This window comes from Microcaecilia unicolor, chromosome 2, assembly GCF_901765095.1.
Source record: "Microcaecilia unicolor chromosome 2, aMicUni1.1, whole genome shotgun sequence".
In the NCBI taxonomy this organism is placed as follows: domain Eukaryota; kingdom Metazoa; phylum Chordata; class Amphibia; order Gymnophiona; family Siphonopidae; genus Microcaecilia; species Microcaecilia unicolor.
In genome coordinates, this window is record NC_044032.1 from 474,718,766 (window position 1) to 474,735,857 (window position 17,092).

The 17,092-nt window shown below is 44.3% G+C and overlaps 2 long non-coding RNA genes and 1 gene segment (V, D, J or C); 1 reads left to right on the plus strand and 2 right to left on the minus strand.

Moving 5' to 3' along the window:
* Positions 1–17,092, plus strand: part of LOC115461302 — a 1,201,995-nt gene that overhangs the window by 635,322 nt on the left and 549,581 nt on the right.
* The window catches only part of LOC115461316, a 444,252-nt gene that overhangs the window by 119,060 nt on the left and 308,100 nt on the right, over positions 1–17,092 (minus strand). The window lies entirely within an intron of this gene.
* LOC115461318 overlaps positions 1–17,092 on the minus strand; it is a 282,251-nt gene that overhangs the window by 59,351 nt on the left and 205,808 nt on the right. The window lies entirely within an intron of this gene.

Consider the following 17,092-nt stretch of genomic DNA (forward strand, 5'->3'; position numbering starts at 1 on the left):
AAGGTACTATTGCTAGGGAATGGAACATTCTTCCATATTAGGAGCAATTGTGCTATATGAAAAGATGGCCCCTACTGCTAATACCTGAAAACTACCACTAGGCTTCATCAGTACCACATGGTGCTAGAGTAGGGGCAACCACTCCTGTCCTGTTCAACTATACTACCAGGAAACCTCGAGTGAGTCCCAGGGATGTCAGAGGGGGAAGGGGAGGGATTGGATCTGCTTGGGGGAGGGAAAGTTGATCTTTTGGGATATTGGGGTCTGTAGCATGGGTCAGGTCTGTTGAAGGGCCTGATGTTGGGGAATGTTTGCTATAGGTGCAGGGCTGTGACACTTGGGGAGGTGGGGAATCAGATAGAGTGGCTGATGTACCGGAGAAGGGGATCAGGAGGAATTGTTGATAGATCAGAAAGGGGGATCAGATGGAGTGTTTGATGTGCCAGGAGAGGAGTGTGATGTGCCAGGTGATTACTAGGGGGGAATGATCACTGCCATGGCTTCATCATTTTTTGACAGTTTGGCCAACCACATTACATGCACCTGGAGGTTGTGTGGATGCACTTGTGCCATTTGCAGGTGTTTGCAATGTACCATTCATACAGTATGTTTCTACACAGCAGTGCTTTTTTTGTGCTGGTACACGCCGGTACGGCGTACCGGCACCTTTTTTTTTAGGTCTGAAGTTGTGCTGGAGCCGACTCTCTGATGTTGTGCTGGAGCCGGCTCCCCAACGTTGTGCTGAAGCCGGCTCTCCTACCTCCCCCGAGCTAGCCTGGGTTCCCTCCGTGCCGCCAGATGACCCTTCTGCCACCCGACCCGGCTGGCACCTGACCCAGCATTTTTTAAAAATCTACAAGCGGCGGTGCGGAGCCTCTCGTCTGAGTAAAAGAAGTAAAATTGCTTCGTCGGCCGGACTTCCCTCACTGTGTCCCACCCTTGTGGAAGTTACATCAGATGGCGGGACACAGTGAGGGAAGGCCGGCCGATGAAGCGATTTTTTCTTCTTTTTTTCTCAGACGCAAGGTACCGCTCCGCTGCTTCATAGTTTTTTTTTTAATGCTGGGTCAGGTGCCGGCCGGGTTGGGTGGCAGAAGAGGGTCGTCTGGCGGCAGGTGGGGACTGGGTTGGGAGGGGGGGCTCAGACAGGAGGGAGGCTCAGATGGCTCAGGTGGTTGGAGGGAGGGGGAGCAGGGGAACAAGGAGAGTCGCCGGACATGGGTGGAGGGCAGTGGGGACAGGAGGGTTGCTGGACATGGGTGGATGGCAGGGGAGGGGGGATTCTGGACATAGGTGGAGGGCAGGGGAGGGAAGGGGGGACAGGAGGGTCACTGGACATGGGTGGATAGAGGGGAGGGGGCTTCTGGACATAGGTGGATGGCAGGGGAGGGCAGGGAGGATAGGAGGGTCACTGGACATGGATGGATGGCAGGGGAGAGGAGGGGGTTTCTGGACATAGGTGTGTGGCAGGGGAGGGCATGGGGACATGAGGGTCGCTGGACATGGATGGATGGCAGGGGAGGGGGTTTATGGACATAGGTGGATGGCAGGAGAGGGCAGGGGGACAGGAGGGTCGCTGGACATGGGTGGATGGAGGGGAGGGGGTTTCTGGACATAGGTGGATGGCAGGGGAGGGCAGGGGGCACAGGAGGGTCGCTGGACATGGGTGGATGGCAGGGGAGGGGGTTTATGGACATAGGTGGATGGCAGGGGAGGGCAGGGGGGACAGGAGGGTCGCTGGACATGGGTGGATGGCAGGGGAGGGGGGTTTCTGGACATAGGTGGATGGCAGGGGAGGGCAGGGGGATAGGAGGGTCGCTGGACATGGGTGGATGGAGGGGAGAGAAGACATGCTGGGCATGGATGGAGGGGAGGGAAGAGAGAGGAAGGAGATGAGATGAGGGAAAAGGAAGAGAGGAGAAAAACTGCACATGGATGTAGAAAATAGGCAGAAGCTGGATCCACTGGACAGTCAAGTCTGCGAAGGACCCAGCTTTTAGTTATGGATATAGAGCAAGAAATTAAGAAGAAAGGAGGAAAGTAAAGAAATAAATGGAAAGGAAGCCCTGGAAACGGAGTTAAGAGGACAGATAGCAGCAGAATCAGATACTAGGCCAGCATGATCAGAAAAAGAAAGTCACCAGACAACAAGGTAGAAAAAAATCATTTTATTTTCATTTTAGTGTCTGGAATATGTCCAATTTGAGAATTTACATCTGCTGTCTTATTTTGCACTGGGTATACTGGAGCTGTAACAGCTTACAGAAATTATTTATAATGAAAAAAAATGACATTATTTTTTTCTCCTATACTAGTATAATATTTTCAATGATGTCTGTTTATATGCGCTATGGCTGGTGTAAGGGGTGTGGCTAACGTGGGTGTGGCTATAATAGGGGTGGAGTCATATGTGGTGACTCCGCCCACAGTGCGTACCGGCACCTTTTTTTCTGTTTTTGAACATGTTTCAGGAGCAAGTGGTTTTATAAGTCAAAATAAAATTAAATATTATATTTCTCGCAGATCTCTTTTATTTAAACATAACTAAATGGGCTAAAAGTCCCTAATGCAGTCCATTGGTTTTCTTATATTTTGTTCTTATGATGACTCTATACTTTTCAAAAACTGAATACTCTTTTCTCTTTCTGGTTGATAATAAAAGGAGCTGATTGTGAACACTATCCACCCTAAAAAGTTCTTTTGTGGCTGTACATGAGGAATTGTGATATTTATTATTTATTTATTTACTGCCTTTTGAAGGAATTCACTCAAGGCGGTGTGCAGCAAGAATAAGTCAAACATAAGCAATAAACAATTACAGCAGTAAAAATATTCAAACCACAATACAAAGTATGATATAGAGGGGCATAATTGAACGAAAACGTCTATCTCCATGGGCGTTTATCTCCAAGAACGGGTCTGTGAAGGGGCGGACCGAACCGTATTTTTGAAAAAAATAGACGTCCATGTTTTATTCGACAATTTGTGAGCTGGGCGTTTTTGTTTTTCAGCGATAATGGAAAATGAAAGCGCCCAGCTCAAAAACGAATAAATCCAAGGCATTTGTTTGTGGGAGGGGCCAAAATTCGTAGTGCACTGTCCCCCCTCACATGCCAGGACATCAACCGGGCTAGGGGGCACTTTTACAAAAAAAAAAAAAAAAGGTAAAACAGCTCCCAGGTGCATAGCACCCTTCCCTTGTGTGTTGAGCCCCCCAAATCCCCCTCAAAACCCACTGCCCACAAGTCTACAACATTACTATAGCCTTAAGGGGTGAAGGGGGCACCCACATGTGGGTACAGTGGGTTTGGGAGGTTGGACGACTAATAAGCATTAAGCAGCACAATTGTAACAGGTAGGGGAGGGATGGGCCTCGGTCCACCTGCCTGAAGTCCACTGCACCCCCTAATAACTGCTCCAGTGACCTGCATACTGCTGCCAGGGAGGTGGGTATGACATTTGAGGGTGAAAATAAACAGTTGTGAAACGGCATATTTTGTGGTGGGAGGGGGTTTGTGACCACTGGGGGAGTCAGGGGAGGTCATCCCCGTTTCCCTCCAGTGGTTATCTGGTCATTTAGGGCACTTTTTGGGGCCTTATTCGTGGAAAAACAGGGTCCAGGAAAAGTGCCCTAAATTCTCGCTAAAAACACATATTTTTTTTCCATTATCGGCGAAAGGCGCCCATCTCTGATCGGCCGATAACCATGCCCCAGTTCCGCCTTCGACACGCCCCCGTCAACTTTGTACGCTTCCGCGATGAAGTGCAGTTGAAAACGTCCAAGTTCGGCTTTTGATTATACCGCGTTATTCGTTTTGGGGAGATAAACGCCTATCTCCCGATTTAGGTCGCAATATAGGCGTTTTTGTCTTTTGATTATAAGCTGGATAGTATGCTACATTACAATGCCAACACAATGCACAACAAAACATTTTAATAGACAGCATAGGTTGTAAGCAAATGTGGAACATATAGATAGATAAGATAGAGTAACAGTCATAAGAAAATAAGGGTCTAGTTAAAAAGAGTTGCAAATGAGGTCAGAAAGGTGCTTGAACATTATATTGGCTAGGGTAGGAGTGGATAAATATTTACTGCTATAATATGTGCAGCTGGTGTCATTTACTTCTTCCATTAAAGGCCTGGTTGAAGAGCCAAGCTTTCACCTACTTTCTGAAGTAGAGATAGTCTTTTGTTATGTGAAGCCTTTCAGGGAATGCATTCCAGAGTGTGGGGGCTACTCCAGAGAAGGCTCGCTGGTGGGTATCACATCATGTGATGTCCTTTGGAGAGGGTGTGCTTAGGGAAAGTCCTTGGGAGGACCATAGTGACCTTGAAGGTGTGAAGAGCGAGATCCTGTTCTTCAAGTACTCTGGGCCATTTCCTACAGAGAGTTTTAAATTTGCTTTGTATTGTACTGGTAGTCAGTGAAGTTTATGTAAAAATGATGTGGTTTGGTCATGTCGCATACAATCTCCTATTGCTGCAGCATTCTATTCAATTGGAGCTGGTGCAAACCCTTTGTAGTCGGACCAGTGTAGAGTGCATTCAATAATCCAGTCTTGATGTTATCATGACATGTACAACTGAGACCAGGCTCAGTTCTGCATGTCATAAGTGTATGTTTGTGTCCCTAATCCTGCATCCAAAGTTTATATAATCCTTTCAGGAAATCAGTTAATCGTTTAACTTATTAGTGGAACATAACCACAGAGGCATAATAGAGTTGCATTTTCAATATGGTAATACTAGGGTCCAGCTAAAGAACAGGTTATTTTGTGTTAGTCTTCATTGGACCAAAGTTGCTTTCCTTGTGCCATCATCATTCAGCTGGATAGGCAGTGTCTTAAAATGTGGAGGATAAAGGACTTTTTAAAAATATGTATATCACACATTATCCCGAGCAAAGTTGGGTTCAATGTGATTTAAATTTGAAAATACAGTGAGATAGAATAATAGAATTCAGTTACATTATGGGAGCAAAAAGATGGATATGTCTGAAACATTTAACAAATTTAAGATTATCATATAAAGACAACTGTGCATTTAAAAGTCTGGCCTTTAATGATACCACATGTTCAGAAATCATAGCCGTAAGTGCAGACACTTATTCAAATATTATCACATGTATACACCAGAACAGGCATCCATACACACATTGCAAAAGTAAACATTACAACTTCTACAGAGTACATCCAAAACTTAATTTTTATTTTCTCATTTCCATCTTCCAAAATTATAGACAGCAGATGTTCAGATCAGCAGGACCCAAAGTAGTCCAGAACAAGTAAAGTCACAACCAACACAGTTTATACCTAACTGTTTAACCACCCTTAGGATTCACCTTTGAGTTTAAAAAGCAAAACCATGTGCATGTAAGGACAGGATAAATGAAATAAAACAAACTTTTAAACAAATGCCCTTAATATGTAATACTTGGTAGCAATAATGGAACAATGATGGAATATTCACATAGCAAGTAGCCTGAGCCAACATATTTATTTTCCATTGAACATAATTAAGGGCCCTATTTTCAAAGTTGTGCTAGCATTTTTAGCACATGATATAAATTAGCACACACTAACCGTGGCCCTAACTTTGTATGAACTTGGTGGCTAACAGTGTGCTGAACTGGACAATGTTGGCACATTGAGACTGACTCTGGACTTCTGCATGAAGGTAGCTCTGCCCTCATTATTCAATATCTGTCTTTTACATAGTGGTAAGAAAGCATATCAAGTACATTTTTATAATATACCACTGCAAATCACAAAGCAAATGGAGTAAGTTCCACATGACATCTTTTTTTTTTTATCTAGGCACAGAAAAACAAAGATTTTAAATGCTCCCAGGTTTCATCCTAATTCATGTTTAATGTGGGATATAAATGTCATAAATAGATAGATAGATAGATAGATAGATAGATAGATAGATAGATAGATAGAAACTCTGAATGTTGAGCACCTGATTCTTATGTCTGTTTTAGTGGCCCCTTACCAGGAGAAAAAAATCTCAGTATGAATATAACACATGCTAGTGTGTCACTATAACCAGCTCCTCCAAATGACACACTGATTACGATTTATAACAAATTGCTACTGTACCTGTGAAATGTGATTCCATTATTATACTTCCTTTGTGTACATCCATATGCTGCACAAGCTGGCATGTTTGAACATATAAGTGTGATTAAATAAAAATGCAACCAACAATAAAGAATGACAATGTGGATGCGGAAGCTCATACGTTTTCTTGCTTTATTTTGAGTGTACTTGAATAACAGCTACATGACGGAGGGGAAAGAAAGATAAATCAAAGTGGCTTCAACTTTTTGACGTCATCCCTTCTGCTTTCTTCATCCTTCTTGTTTTGGGCAATGAGCTGTTGTTGACATTGTTGAGGCTATTCTTGATAGTATCAACTTTCCTGTGGTAACAACAAGCAGTAAACCAGGTAACAAGGAAAAAAAACAGCCAACCCCTCCCCCCCCCAAAAAAAAAACAGTCAGTGGCGGAAAAGTCAATTGAAGTTTATTAAAAGCAACCTTCAGTTTAAAAAAAAAAAAAGTGCTTACATAGTTCTCCCTCAAATCCATCAAGGCACTTCAGAGAATGCTTAATTTTACAGACCATAGTAGAAGAACATATCATACATTTATTTATTTATTTATTTATTTATTTATTTTATTTATTGCATTTGTATCCCACATTCCCCCACCTATTTGCAGGCTCAATGTGGCTTACTTGAGGAGGAGACCTATTAACGCACCCATCAAGTGCCATTTTTTGTAATTGCACCTTAAGCTCCTCGGAGGCAGAATCAGGGAGATGGTTATGAAATCTCAATTCTTGAAAAGATGCATTAGCAGTATTATAATCCAACAAGGTAGTTAAACTACCTGTGCAACACTTTTGGTCGCATTTTCAGTTCTAAGAGGACTTGCTTTTCCAAGAGAAACAGTAAGAACAGCCGTTTAGATATATTTTGTCTCTTCCCTTAGAGGACTTATAAATCTCCATACCTCAACCAGAACGGCCTCATGGAGCATAATTGCCATATTGAGACACTTAAGAGACACTCAGTCACGTGACACATGTTTAAGTATTATACACTCAAGTGACTCACGCTGAAAAGTTATACTTGACAAACTGATGCACATCTAAACGCGTTCAAGTGTCACATGCTGAATGAATGCACGCTTACGTGTCGCACGTTCAAGTGACTGACAATGGATTTATACAGCAATACATGGCTTCCAGTACCTGGACCGGAAAGCACCAGCCTGATACCAGAGTTTTCCAGAAAGGGAAAGAACTGTGTAAACAGTGTGAAAGTAGTTGGAAACTGAAAAAAAGAAGGCAGTACTCTATGATAAGCAGGGGGAAGGCCTGGTTGCAGCAGTAACCTCCCCCTATTGGACTCTATGCCAATGTTCACAGCCAGCTCCTGAAACAGCCATGACTGGCTACAAAATGTCATGTGAATAGGATGCTCTGCTCTACAGCATCTCAGACCTGCCAAGTTTCCTGCATTCAGCTGGAGACTCCCACTTTGGCGGGTCATCACTCGCACTCCCACCAAAGCAGGAAAATCTCTGGCTGAGGCAGATGCACCATGGAATTCACTGCTGCTACCGCTGCTGGCATGCACTGTCAGCTCTGCAGTCCTCTGCCCCCAGAATGGGAAATTGATGTCAGCGGGGGCAGAGGATGGCAGAGCCGATAGCACATGCTTGAATGCTGCTGCGGCCCTGCATTTGCTTTTCTTCTTTTTGCCTTTGCTGCTGTTGCTCATTTGGAAAAGCAGCAGTGGCCAATCCAAGTAGATTACAGTACTGAAGTTGAAAAAAAGTGTAGAAAGGATGAATGACCTAATGCTGCTCAAAAGGTCTGTGAGAGACCCAACACTTTAAAATATTCCAAACATTTTCATAGGTAATTAAACTTTCCTTGACTGCAGCAGCTTATGTACAGAGCTACTATGATAGCCAAACCTTTAGGTATATTTGTGTATTAGAGGCAATTTCCTATTCCAAATGCAGTCACATGTATGGCACTAATAAATGCAGGTGATGTGCACTGATATAGAGACATCTGCTTTGCATATGCACACCCAGGAGACATTTCACTAATGCTCTGAGGATTTATAAATGTTTCTTTTACTCTATATGATTTATTAATCAGCAACTGCCAGTCAGGAAGAATGAAGTTATCACAGACTCAGCTCATCTGGATCCTGGTCCTCTGCATAAAAGGTAATAATAAATCTTCACACTGGATTTAAAAGGGAGACAAGAAATAACTTTGGAAGTAAGCCAACAAATGTTTGAACAATTAAATTTCTGCGTATACATACTGCATTGTACATATTTATCTTTTTCTTTGTCCAGATTCCAGTGGAGAGATTGTGATGACTCAGTCTCCAGAATTCTTATCAGTGTCTGCAGGGGAAACAGCCACCATTAAGTGCAGATCCAGTTCCTCTGTTGTCTATTCTGATGGTAACACCTACTTGAGCTGGTACCAACAGAAACCAGGAAGAGTACCTAAGCTTCTGATCTACCTCATTTCTACACGAGCCTCTGGAATCCCAGAACGGTTCAGTGGTAGTGGATCTGTGAATGATTTCACTCTCACAATCAAAGGAGTTCAAGCTGAGGATGCTGCAGTTTATTACTGTCTACAGGGTACTAGTTACCCTCTCACACAATGATACAGTCCCATACAAAAACCTTCCTCTTTTGCTTACTATTCAGTAATTATTGCAGCTAGATATAAATCCCATACCTGCTGCTATTATAACTGGATTATAATATTCAGAAGAAGATTTGATGTCATTTCACTTCAATTTGCTTTGTAGATAGGCCCTTGTTTTCTTGATATAGGAACCCTAAGATGCATCATTAGGTGCTAGTGTGTGCCTAACCCAGCTAAAAATAGAGTACCATAGAAAGCTCTCACGGATCCTGAGGTAACACCAAATGTGTGCATGTTAACCACACCCTAAAAAATATTTCAGAACGTTTTTGAGGGGGTGTGTCATGGCTAGAGTGTGGGTGTTCATATACTAAGCAGTCAGAGCATCTACATTACTGCATTCTAACTAGTTAGCGTAGAAATACCGAGTGAGTCCTTACCGCCTACAAAATGGGTAGCAGTACATGCTCACGTGGTAATTGTTTTAAATGGCTATGTACTACTGGCCATTGGTACAAAAAAAATGGAAAATTGGCCATTTTATGGCTGTGGAACAAAATGGCCTTTGTGCACAGGAAAGACCCGCAGAAGATCACGCTAAGGCTACATTTTGCTGCAGCTTAGTAATAGGACCCTTTAGTGATAGGAGAATGGAATTTGGAAGACTCAAACACTTTCAGGTAGGTAAAGTATATAAAAAATACTTCTGTACCTGCACATATTACACCTTTTAAACTCTAGGACTGTCTGTCTGTCTGTCTCTCTCTCTCTAAGCAATGAGATAAAAATCTGCAGTAAATCCAAGAGGCTGAGATTATATCCAATAGGAGTCAGGTTTATTTATCTCATGGTATCTGCAGTATTAAAGGGAAAAACAGAAGAACAGCCCTCCATCAGTGTTGCCAGGTGGGCGGTTTTACCGCCCAATTGGGCGGTTTTCCGCGACCCGCCGCGGGAAATTTTTGCCCGCGGCGGGTTGCGGTTTTTTGGGCTGTTTTTTGGGCTTCCGGGCGGTTTTTTGTGCGGCTTTTTCTGCCGCAGGGGGCGGGGTTAGTGATGTTTTTGGGCGGGGTTAGTGACGTAGGAGGCGGGGCCGATGACGTGGGAGGCGGGGCCGATGATGGGGAGGCGGGGCCGATGTCGGAGGCAGGGCCGATGACGGGGAGGCGGGGCCGATGACGTCGGAGGCGGGGCCGATGATGTCGGAGGCGGGGCCGGTGACGGCGGGGGCGGGGTTGATGACGGCGGGGGCGGGGGTGATGACGCGGGGGGGGGGGTGTCAGGGGCGGGGTTTGTGTTTGGGCGGGTTTTGGGCTGTTTTTTGGGCTGGATTGGGCTGGAAAAAAAATTTCCACCTGGCAACCCTGCCCTCCATAAATCTCAAGCAACACAAGCAGAAAAACAGTGGAAGTGGCACAGGACACTAGAGGTGCAAAAAATCTTTTTATTGTAAGTCTCCACTAGACTCAACATGGACAATGTTTCGGCCTATTGGCCTGCATCAAAAGTCTGAAAGGATGACACAATAGAGTATCTGGTATATTAGTGTACACCAAACAGTTGTTGCAGAGTAATTGCAAATGAAAAATGTCTAACAAAAAATTTCTCAACCACTGATAGTCAAAATTGCACTTGAATCAAATGCCAAATATCTGGCTGTACTGTTACACTCCTGATGTAGGCCTGTATCAAGTCTAATGGAGACCTACAACAAAAAGCTTTTTTGCACCTCCAGTGTCCTGTGTCACCACTGCTGTTTTTTCTACTTCTCTGCAATATTAATCCATTTGGAAACACTGCCCTCTACAGATAGTAAGTAGAAATGGATATTATTATTATACCAATTTAAGTCAAAACCATCAATACTGAAGTTGAACTACAAGTGTAGAACATCAGTATAAATAGAAAAATAAAGAATAAGTCTCTCTCAGGCATGCTGCAATGCTGTAGGCTGCCACAGAGACCACAGTCCCGAGTCTCCTGCTCACTGGGTCCAGCAGAACCCTAAACAGGAGTAGAGTGATGTGCTCAGGCTCTGCTCCTGTTCAGAGTTCTACTGGATCCTCAGACTGGGAAATGCACTTTATGTTAAATTGTGAAGTGCTGCGTACGACTGGTAGTGCTATAGAAATGATTTGTAGTAGTAGTAGTTATTTAGCATGACATATACTTTGAATCTTTTGAGCCCAATATTCAAAATGATTTAGCTGGCCGTTGACCATTTAAATCATTTGATCGGGGCTATCGACTAATATTCAGAGACACTTAGCTGGCTAAGTGCTGTTGAATATCACGGTTAGCACTGAACAAAAACCCAGCTATTTTAGGGCATTCTGGAGGTAGAGTCAGCACTTGGTTGCTTCATTATTGATATTCAGCACCATAGGCACCAACGTTTCAAAATGATTGGGGGGGTGCCAAACTCAATGCAAATTACCTGACACAATGAAGGAAAATGCTCAGTATTGGGGACCCACAGAGACACCTCCTCTAGCAACACAAATCTGATAATCCTTTCATTCAATGAGTCATTTTCCTCTCAGTAATCTTAAAAATTATAAACGGGACACGATAGTGGTGGCACACGTATACACAGAGGTGCTGAATCCAAAAGAACTCATGCTAACTCAATCTGTGTTCAATATCATACAGCTACAGCACTGAAATAAACAAACAAACCCCATCGTTTAACAAACTCCCCAACCCCGTTGAACCACAAAGGGAGGAGAGGACTGTAATAAACCATGGATTATTTTTACACTCCTCCCCTAAATCAGGACCTGCTCCATACAGTGGTCAAGCATGGAGCTTCTTTACCTTGCTCTTACCTGGAATTTCCCATGATAGTCAGGAGAAGCTGCGGGAGGAGGAGTGGTGGATTGTGAGGCTGAAGGCTAGGATATCGGCTGCTGCTGCACTGCATTTGTGTTTAGCTTTCTAGGCCCTTTTGTAAAGCAGCCAGCAAACTCTTCCAGGCCTCATCAATCTGTCCAGATACATGAGTTTTCCTCGTTCAGCAGTGTAGCCAGAAAACGATTCCTACTCTCTTTCTATTGGCTGCCCTGGCTGCTGACATCACATCTGCCTCACTCTCAGCTGAGCTGTGTGTAGAGCTGGGATTTATTTTTTTATTATTATTAGCTTTGGGCCAAACGGGGACTCAAGAGGAGCAAGGTGTTGTGCTGGGTTGGGATGTACAAATTAATAGAGGCAGAGCTCCACACTGCCCCAGGTACAAATAAGTACCTGTATATAATATGTAAGCCGCATTGAACCTGCTATGAGTGGGAAAGTGCGGGATACGAATGTAACAAAACAAACAAAACAAAAACAATCTGAGCTCTCAGGTTTTGGATGACTGCATACTGACGGCGGTCCGAGGCTCTAAATCTTGGGGTTGCTTGAGTACCCACAGCATCCACAGAGCACATGCCTATGTTCAGCACTTAAGTAGCCAGGGTTAGCACATAAATGGGACCACATAAATGTCTGTCCTATTTTTATGTGATAACCCTTGACCACTTAAGTACTGAATAAAGACTTAGGTGGCTATGCGTTAGCCGGCAAAAAATTACCAGCTATTCAAAATTGAACTCTACACAGGCCCCAGCTTTGAATATCTGGCAATAACACCGTTGGCATCAGTGCTGACGGCTGACTATTGACTCCTTTGTGGATGCAGAGTTAGGCCTGGGGGATGTAACAGCACACATAGTTTTACATTTTCATACTCTACTACTACTACTACTATTTAGCATTTCTATAGCGCTACAAGGCATACGCAGCGCTGTACAAACATAGAAGAAAGACAGTCCCTGCTCAAAGAGCTTACAATCTAATAGACAAAAAATAAATAAAGTAAGCAAATCAAATCAATTAATGTGAACGGGAAGGAAGAGAGGAGGGTAGGTGGAGGCGAGTGGTTACGAGTCAAAAGCAATGTTAAAGAGGTGGGTTTTCAGTCTAGATTTAAAGGTGGCCAAGGATGGGGCAAGACGTAGGGGCTCAGGAAGTTTATTCCAGGCGTAGGGTGCAGCGAGACAGAAGGCGCGAAGTCTGGAGTTGGCAGTAGTGGAGAAGGGAACAGATAAGAAGGATTTATCCATGGAGCGGAGTGCACGGGAAGGGGTGTAGGGAAGGACGAGTGTGGAGAGATACTGGGGAGCAGCAGAGTGAATACATTTATAGGTTAGTAGAAGAAGTTTGAACAGGATGCGAAAACGGATAGGGAGCCAGTGAAGGGTCTTGAGGAGAGGGGTAGTATGAGTAAAGCGACCCTGGCGGAAGATGAGACGGGCAGCAGAGTTTTGAACCGACTGGAGAGGGGAGAGGTGACTAAGTGGGAGGCCAGCAAGAAGCAGATTGCAGTAGTCTAAACGAGAGGTGACAAGGGTGTGGATGAGGGTTTTGGTAGAGTGCTTGGAAAGAAAGGGGCGGATTTTACGGATGTTGTAAAGAAAGAAACGACAGGTCTTGGCGGTCTGCTGGATATGAGCAGAGAAGGAGAGAGAAGAGTCAAAGATGACCCCAAGGTTTCGAGCTGAGGAGACAGGGAGAATGAGAGAGCCATCAACAGAAATAGAAAACGGGGGGAGCGGGGAGGTGGGTTTGGGGGGGAAAATGAGAAGCTCGGTTTTGGTCATATTTAATTTCAGGTGGCGTTGAGACATCCAGGCAGCAATGTCAGACAAGCACACTGAAACTTTGGTTTGGATGCAAGGTGAGATATCAGGGGTAGAAAGGTAGATTTGGGAGTCATCAGCATAGAGGTGGTAGGAAAAGCCATGGGATGAGATTAATGAACCAAGGGAAGAAGTGTAGATAGAAAAGAGGAGGGGACCAAGAACAGAACCCTGAGGTACGCCGACAGGCAGAGGGATAGAAGTAGAAGAGGATCCACCAGAGTGAACACTAAAGGTGCGGAGGGAGAGGTAGGAAGAGAACCAGGAAAGGACAGAGCCCTGGAATCCAAGTGAGGACAGGGTATCGAGAAGTATGCTGTGATCGACAGTGTCAAAAGCAGCGGAAAGATCAAGAAGAATGAGGATGGAATATTGACCTCTGGATTTAGCCAGTAATAGGTCATTGGAGACTTTAGTAAGCGCAGTTTCGGTTGAGTGGAGAGGGCGAAAACCAGATTGTAATGGGTCAAGAATAGCATGTGAGGAGAGAAAATCAAGGCAGCGGCGGTGAACAGCACGCTCAAGTAATTTGGAGAGAAAAGGAAGGAGGGAGATGGGTCGGTAATTAGAGGGACAAGCAGGGTCAAGTGAAGGCTTCTTAAGGAGAGGTGTGACCACAGCATGTTTAAAGGCAGCAGGGACAGTCGCAGTGGAAAGTGAGAGGTTGAGAATGTGACAGATAAAAGGAATAAGAGTAGGAGAGATGGCATTAAGAAGGTGGGTGGGAATGGGATCAGAGGAACAGGTGGTACATTTTGAGGAAGAAAGGAGAAGTGTAGTTTCCTCAATAGTAACTTCAGGAAAGGAGGAAAGGGAATGAGGGGAAGGAGAGAGAGGGGAACGGACTAGTGGAGGGAGAGCTGGTGAGGTAGAGAAAGCAAGGTTTATCTTTTGAACCTTGTTGTGAAAGAATTCAGCAAGGGTCTGAGGAGATAATGAAGGTGGAGTTGGGGGAGGGGGCACCTTGAGGAGAGAGTTCAATGTGGTGAAGAGAAGTCGAGGATTAGAGCCAAGAGAGTTGGTCAGTTGGATATAATAATCCTGTTTGGCACGTAAAAGAGCAGATTGGAAGGAGGTCAGCATGAACTTAAAGTGTAAGAAATCAGCAAGGGCCCGAGATTTCCGCCAGAGGCGTTCGGCGGAGCGGGTACAGGAACGTAGGTAGCGGATATTAGAAGTCAGCCAAGGTTGGGGTTTTGTACGCCTTACAGGGCGGGTCATCAAAGGTGCAAGAGTGTCTAAGGCAGAGGATAGAGTATTGTTGTAAGAAGAAACAGCCTCGTTGACAGACATGGATGGTGCCACAGTAGAGAGGAGGTTTGAAACATGGGAGGATAGAGATGAAGGGTCAATGTCGTGAAGATTCCTAGATAAATTAGATAGGATAGGACGGGACTGGGAGGGAGGAGATTTAAGTGTGAAAGTTATAAGATGGTGATCAGAGAGGGGAAGATCGGAGGCAAGGAAACTAGAGGGTGAACAGTTGGAGGAGAAGATGAGATCAAGACAGTGACCATTTTGATGAGTGGGGGAGGTGGAGCATAGTTGGAGATTAAAGGACGACGTTAAAGCGAGTAACTTGGAAATATAAGAGTTGGAAGGATCATTAGCAGGAATATTAAAGTCACCAAGGATGAGAGAGGGGGAGGAAGGATCATGGAAGAAGGCAAGCCAGGCATCAAAGTCACTGAGAAAGGATGAAAGGGACTTATCAGGGGGACGATAAATGACCGCTATTCGAAGAGGCAGAGGAGAGAAAAGGCGGATAGAGTGGACTTCAAAGGAGGAAAAACAGTGAGATTGAGGTGGAAGAAGGGGTTGAAATCTGGAGGAGGGAGAGAGAAGTAGTCCAACACCGCCCCCACGGCCAGCAGGGCGAGGAGTATGTGAAAATAGATAACCGCCATGGCATAGGGCTGCGACTGAAGCAGAGTCATCAGGACATTTTCATACTCAGTATATGTCTCATTTTTCTATGTTTAAATCACTACGTACTGCTTTATATACATGTAGACAGTGTCATAGCTACGTGGGGCAACAGGGGCCTGGGCCCCCCAAATTTGCTTGGGGCCCATGGTTTGGCTGGTGGGGGTCCTTAACTCCCTGCCAACTGAAGCGTTTGTCCCGGTCTCACCACATTGTATACCCTGCTCTTCTCAGTTTCATTAAAATGAGCGTGCACGGTGTGACTAAGAACAGAGTAAGGCAAGCATTGGGAGACCAGCGCAGGAAAAACGCTTTAGCTAGCAGGGGTTGGGGACCCCTGACAGCCAAGGTACCATCATTTGGCAGTGGAGGCAGTATGGGGGTGGTGGTGGGGAGGTGGGTCAAAATTTGCTCCCCCCCACCACCACCACCACTACTAAGGTCGGCAACACCTCTGCATATGAAGGCATTTTTTTGAAGTAGAGGAGTGGCCTAGTGGTTAGGGTGGTGGACTTTTTTGGTCCTGAGGAACTGAGTTTGATTCCTGGCACAGGCAGCTCCTTGTGACTCTGGGCAAGTCACTTAACCCTCCATTGCCTGCTGCATTGAGCCTGCCATGAGTGGGAAAGCACGGGGTACAGATGTAATAAAAATAAAATTATTGTAAATGAGATGCAGCCAAAAGGTGGGCAAGATATACAAGTAAAATATGAAGAACATTGATTCTGTTGGAATTTGCAGTACAGATGCTTCATTCTTAAACTGGGAGGGGATGATATGAACTGTTGCTGTGTTCCAGCATCTGCAGTCTGTTATACTGAATGGTGACTGAATGGTAGAAACAGCCTCGAATCTGTTTTCTTGAAGAAAGGCTTTGGATTTAAACTGGCCGATATTCAACCCACAGCGGCCAGCTTTTTTTTATAAATGCTGGCCGTTGCCAACTAAATTAGCATCAAATATTCAATGCCAGTCCACGTCTTGGCACTAGCATTGAGTATCCGGAGTTAATTTAAATTGTGTGACCACTAGATTTTATACGGGCCAAGCCAATATTACCTCCTGATTTTAGGTCATCCCTAGTCTTGCCATAACAACCCCCCCCCCCCCCCCCCCTTGCTATTTGGACATACTGCAGTGTTGGATGTCTCTCTTGCCTTTGCAAAATCAGGATTTGGACGTTTCAAGCAGATGGATGTCCATTAGGACATTTTCAGATGTGAATATGATTCGAAAACAAGCTCCATAATCTCATAAACCTTTTTTCCCACTTAAAAAAAGATAAAACTCACTTATGATCTTTCCTTCAGCTATAAGGCCAGTGCATTATACAATCATGTGAATGAATAGCATTCATGACAACTTCTGAAGAAGAGTGAAAGAAAATCAGAACATTAACATTTGTCTAACACTGCTTGAAAGATCTGTGACAGAGCCAGGACTTTAAAAATATTAAAACATTTTCAATAATTCAATTTTGCTTGATTAAAGCAACGCATGTAGAAATCTACTATCACATCAGCCAAATCTGACTACATGTTTTCAATTAAGAATATTTATGTATTAAATTTAATTTCCTTCACTAAGACTATTTAAAATACAGTCACAGGTATGTCTCATATAAATGCAGATGACGTGCACTGATCTAGAACAGTCTGTTTTGCATATTCACACTCAGGAGACATTTCACTAATGCTCAGAGGGTTATAAATGTTTCCTTTTACTCTTTACAGTTTATTAATCAACAACTGCCAATCAGGAAGGATGAAGATATCAAACAATCAGGTC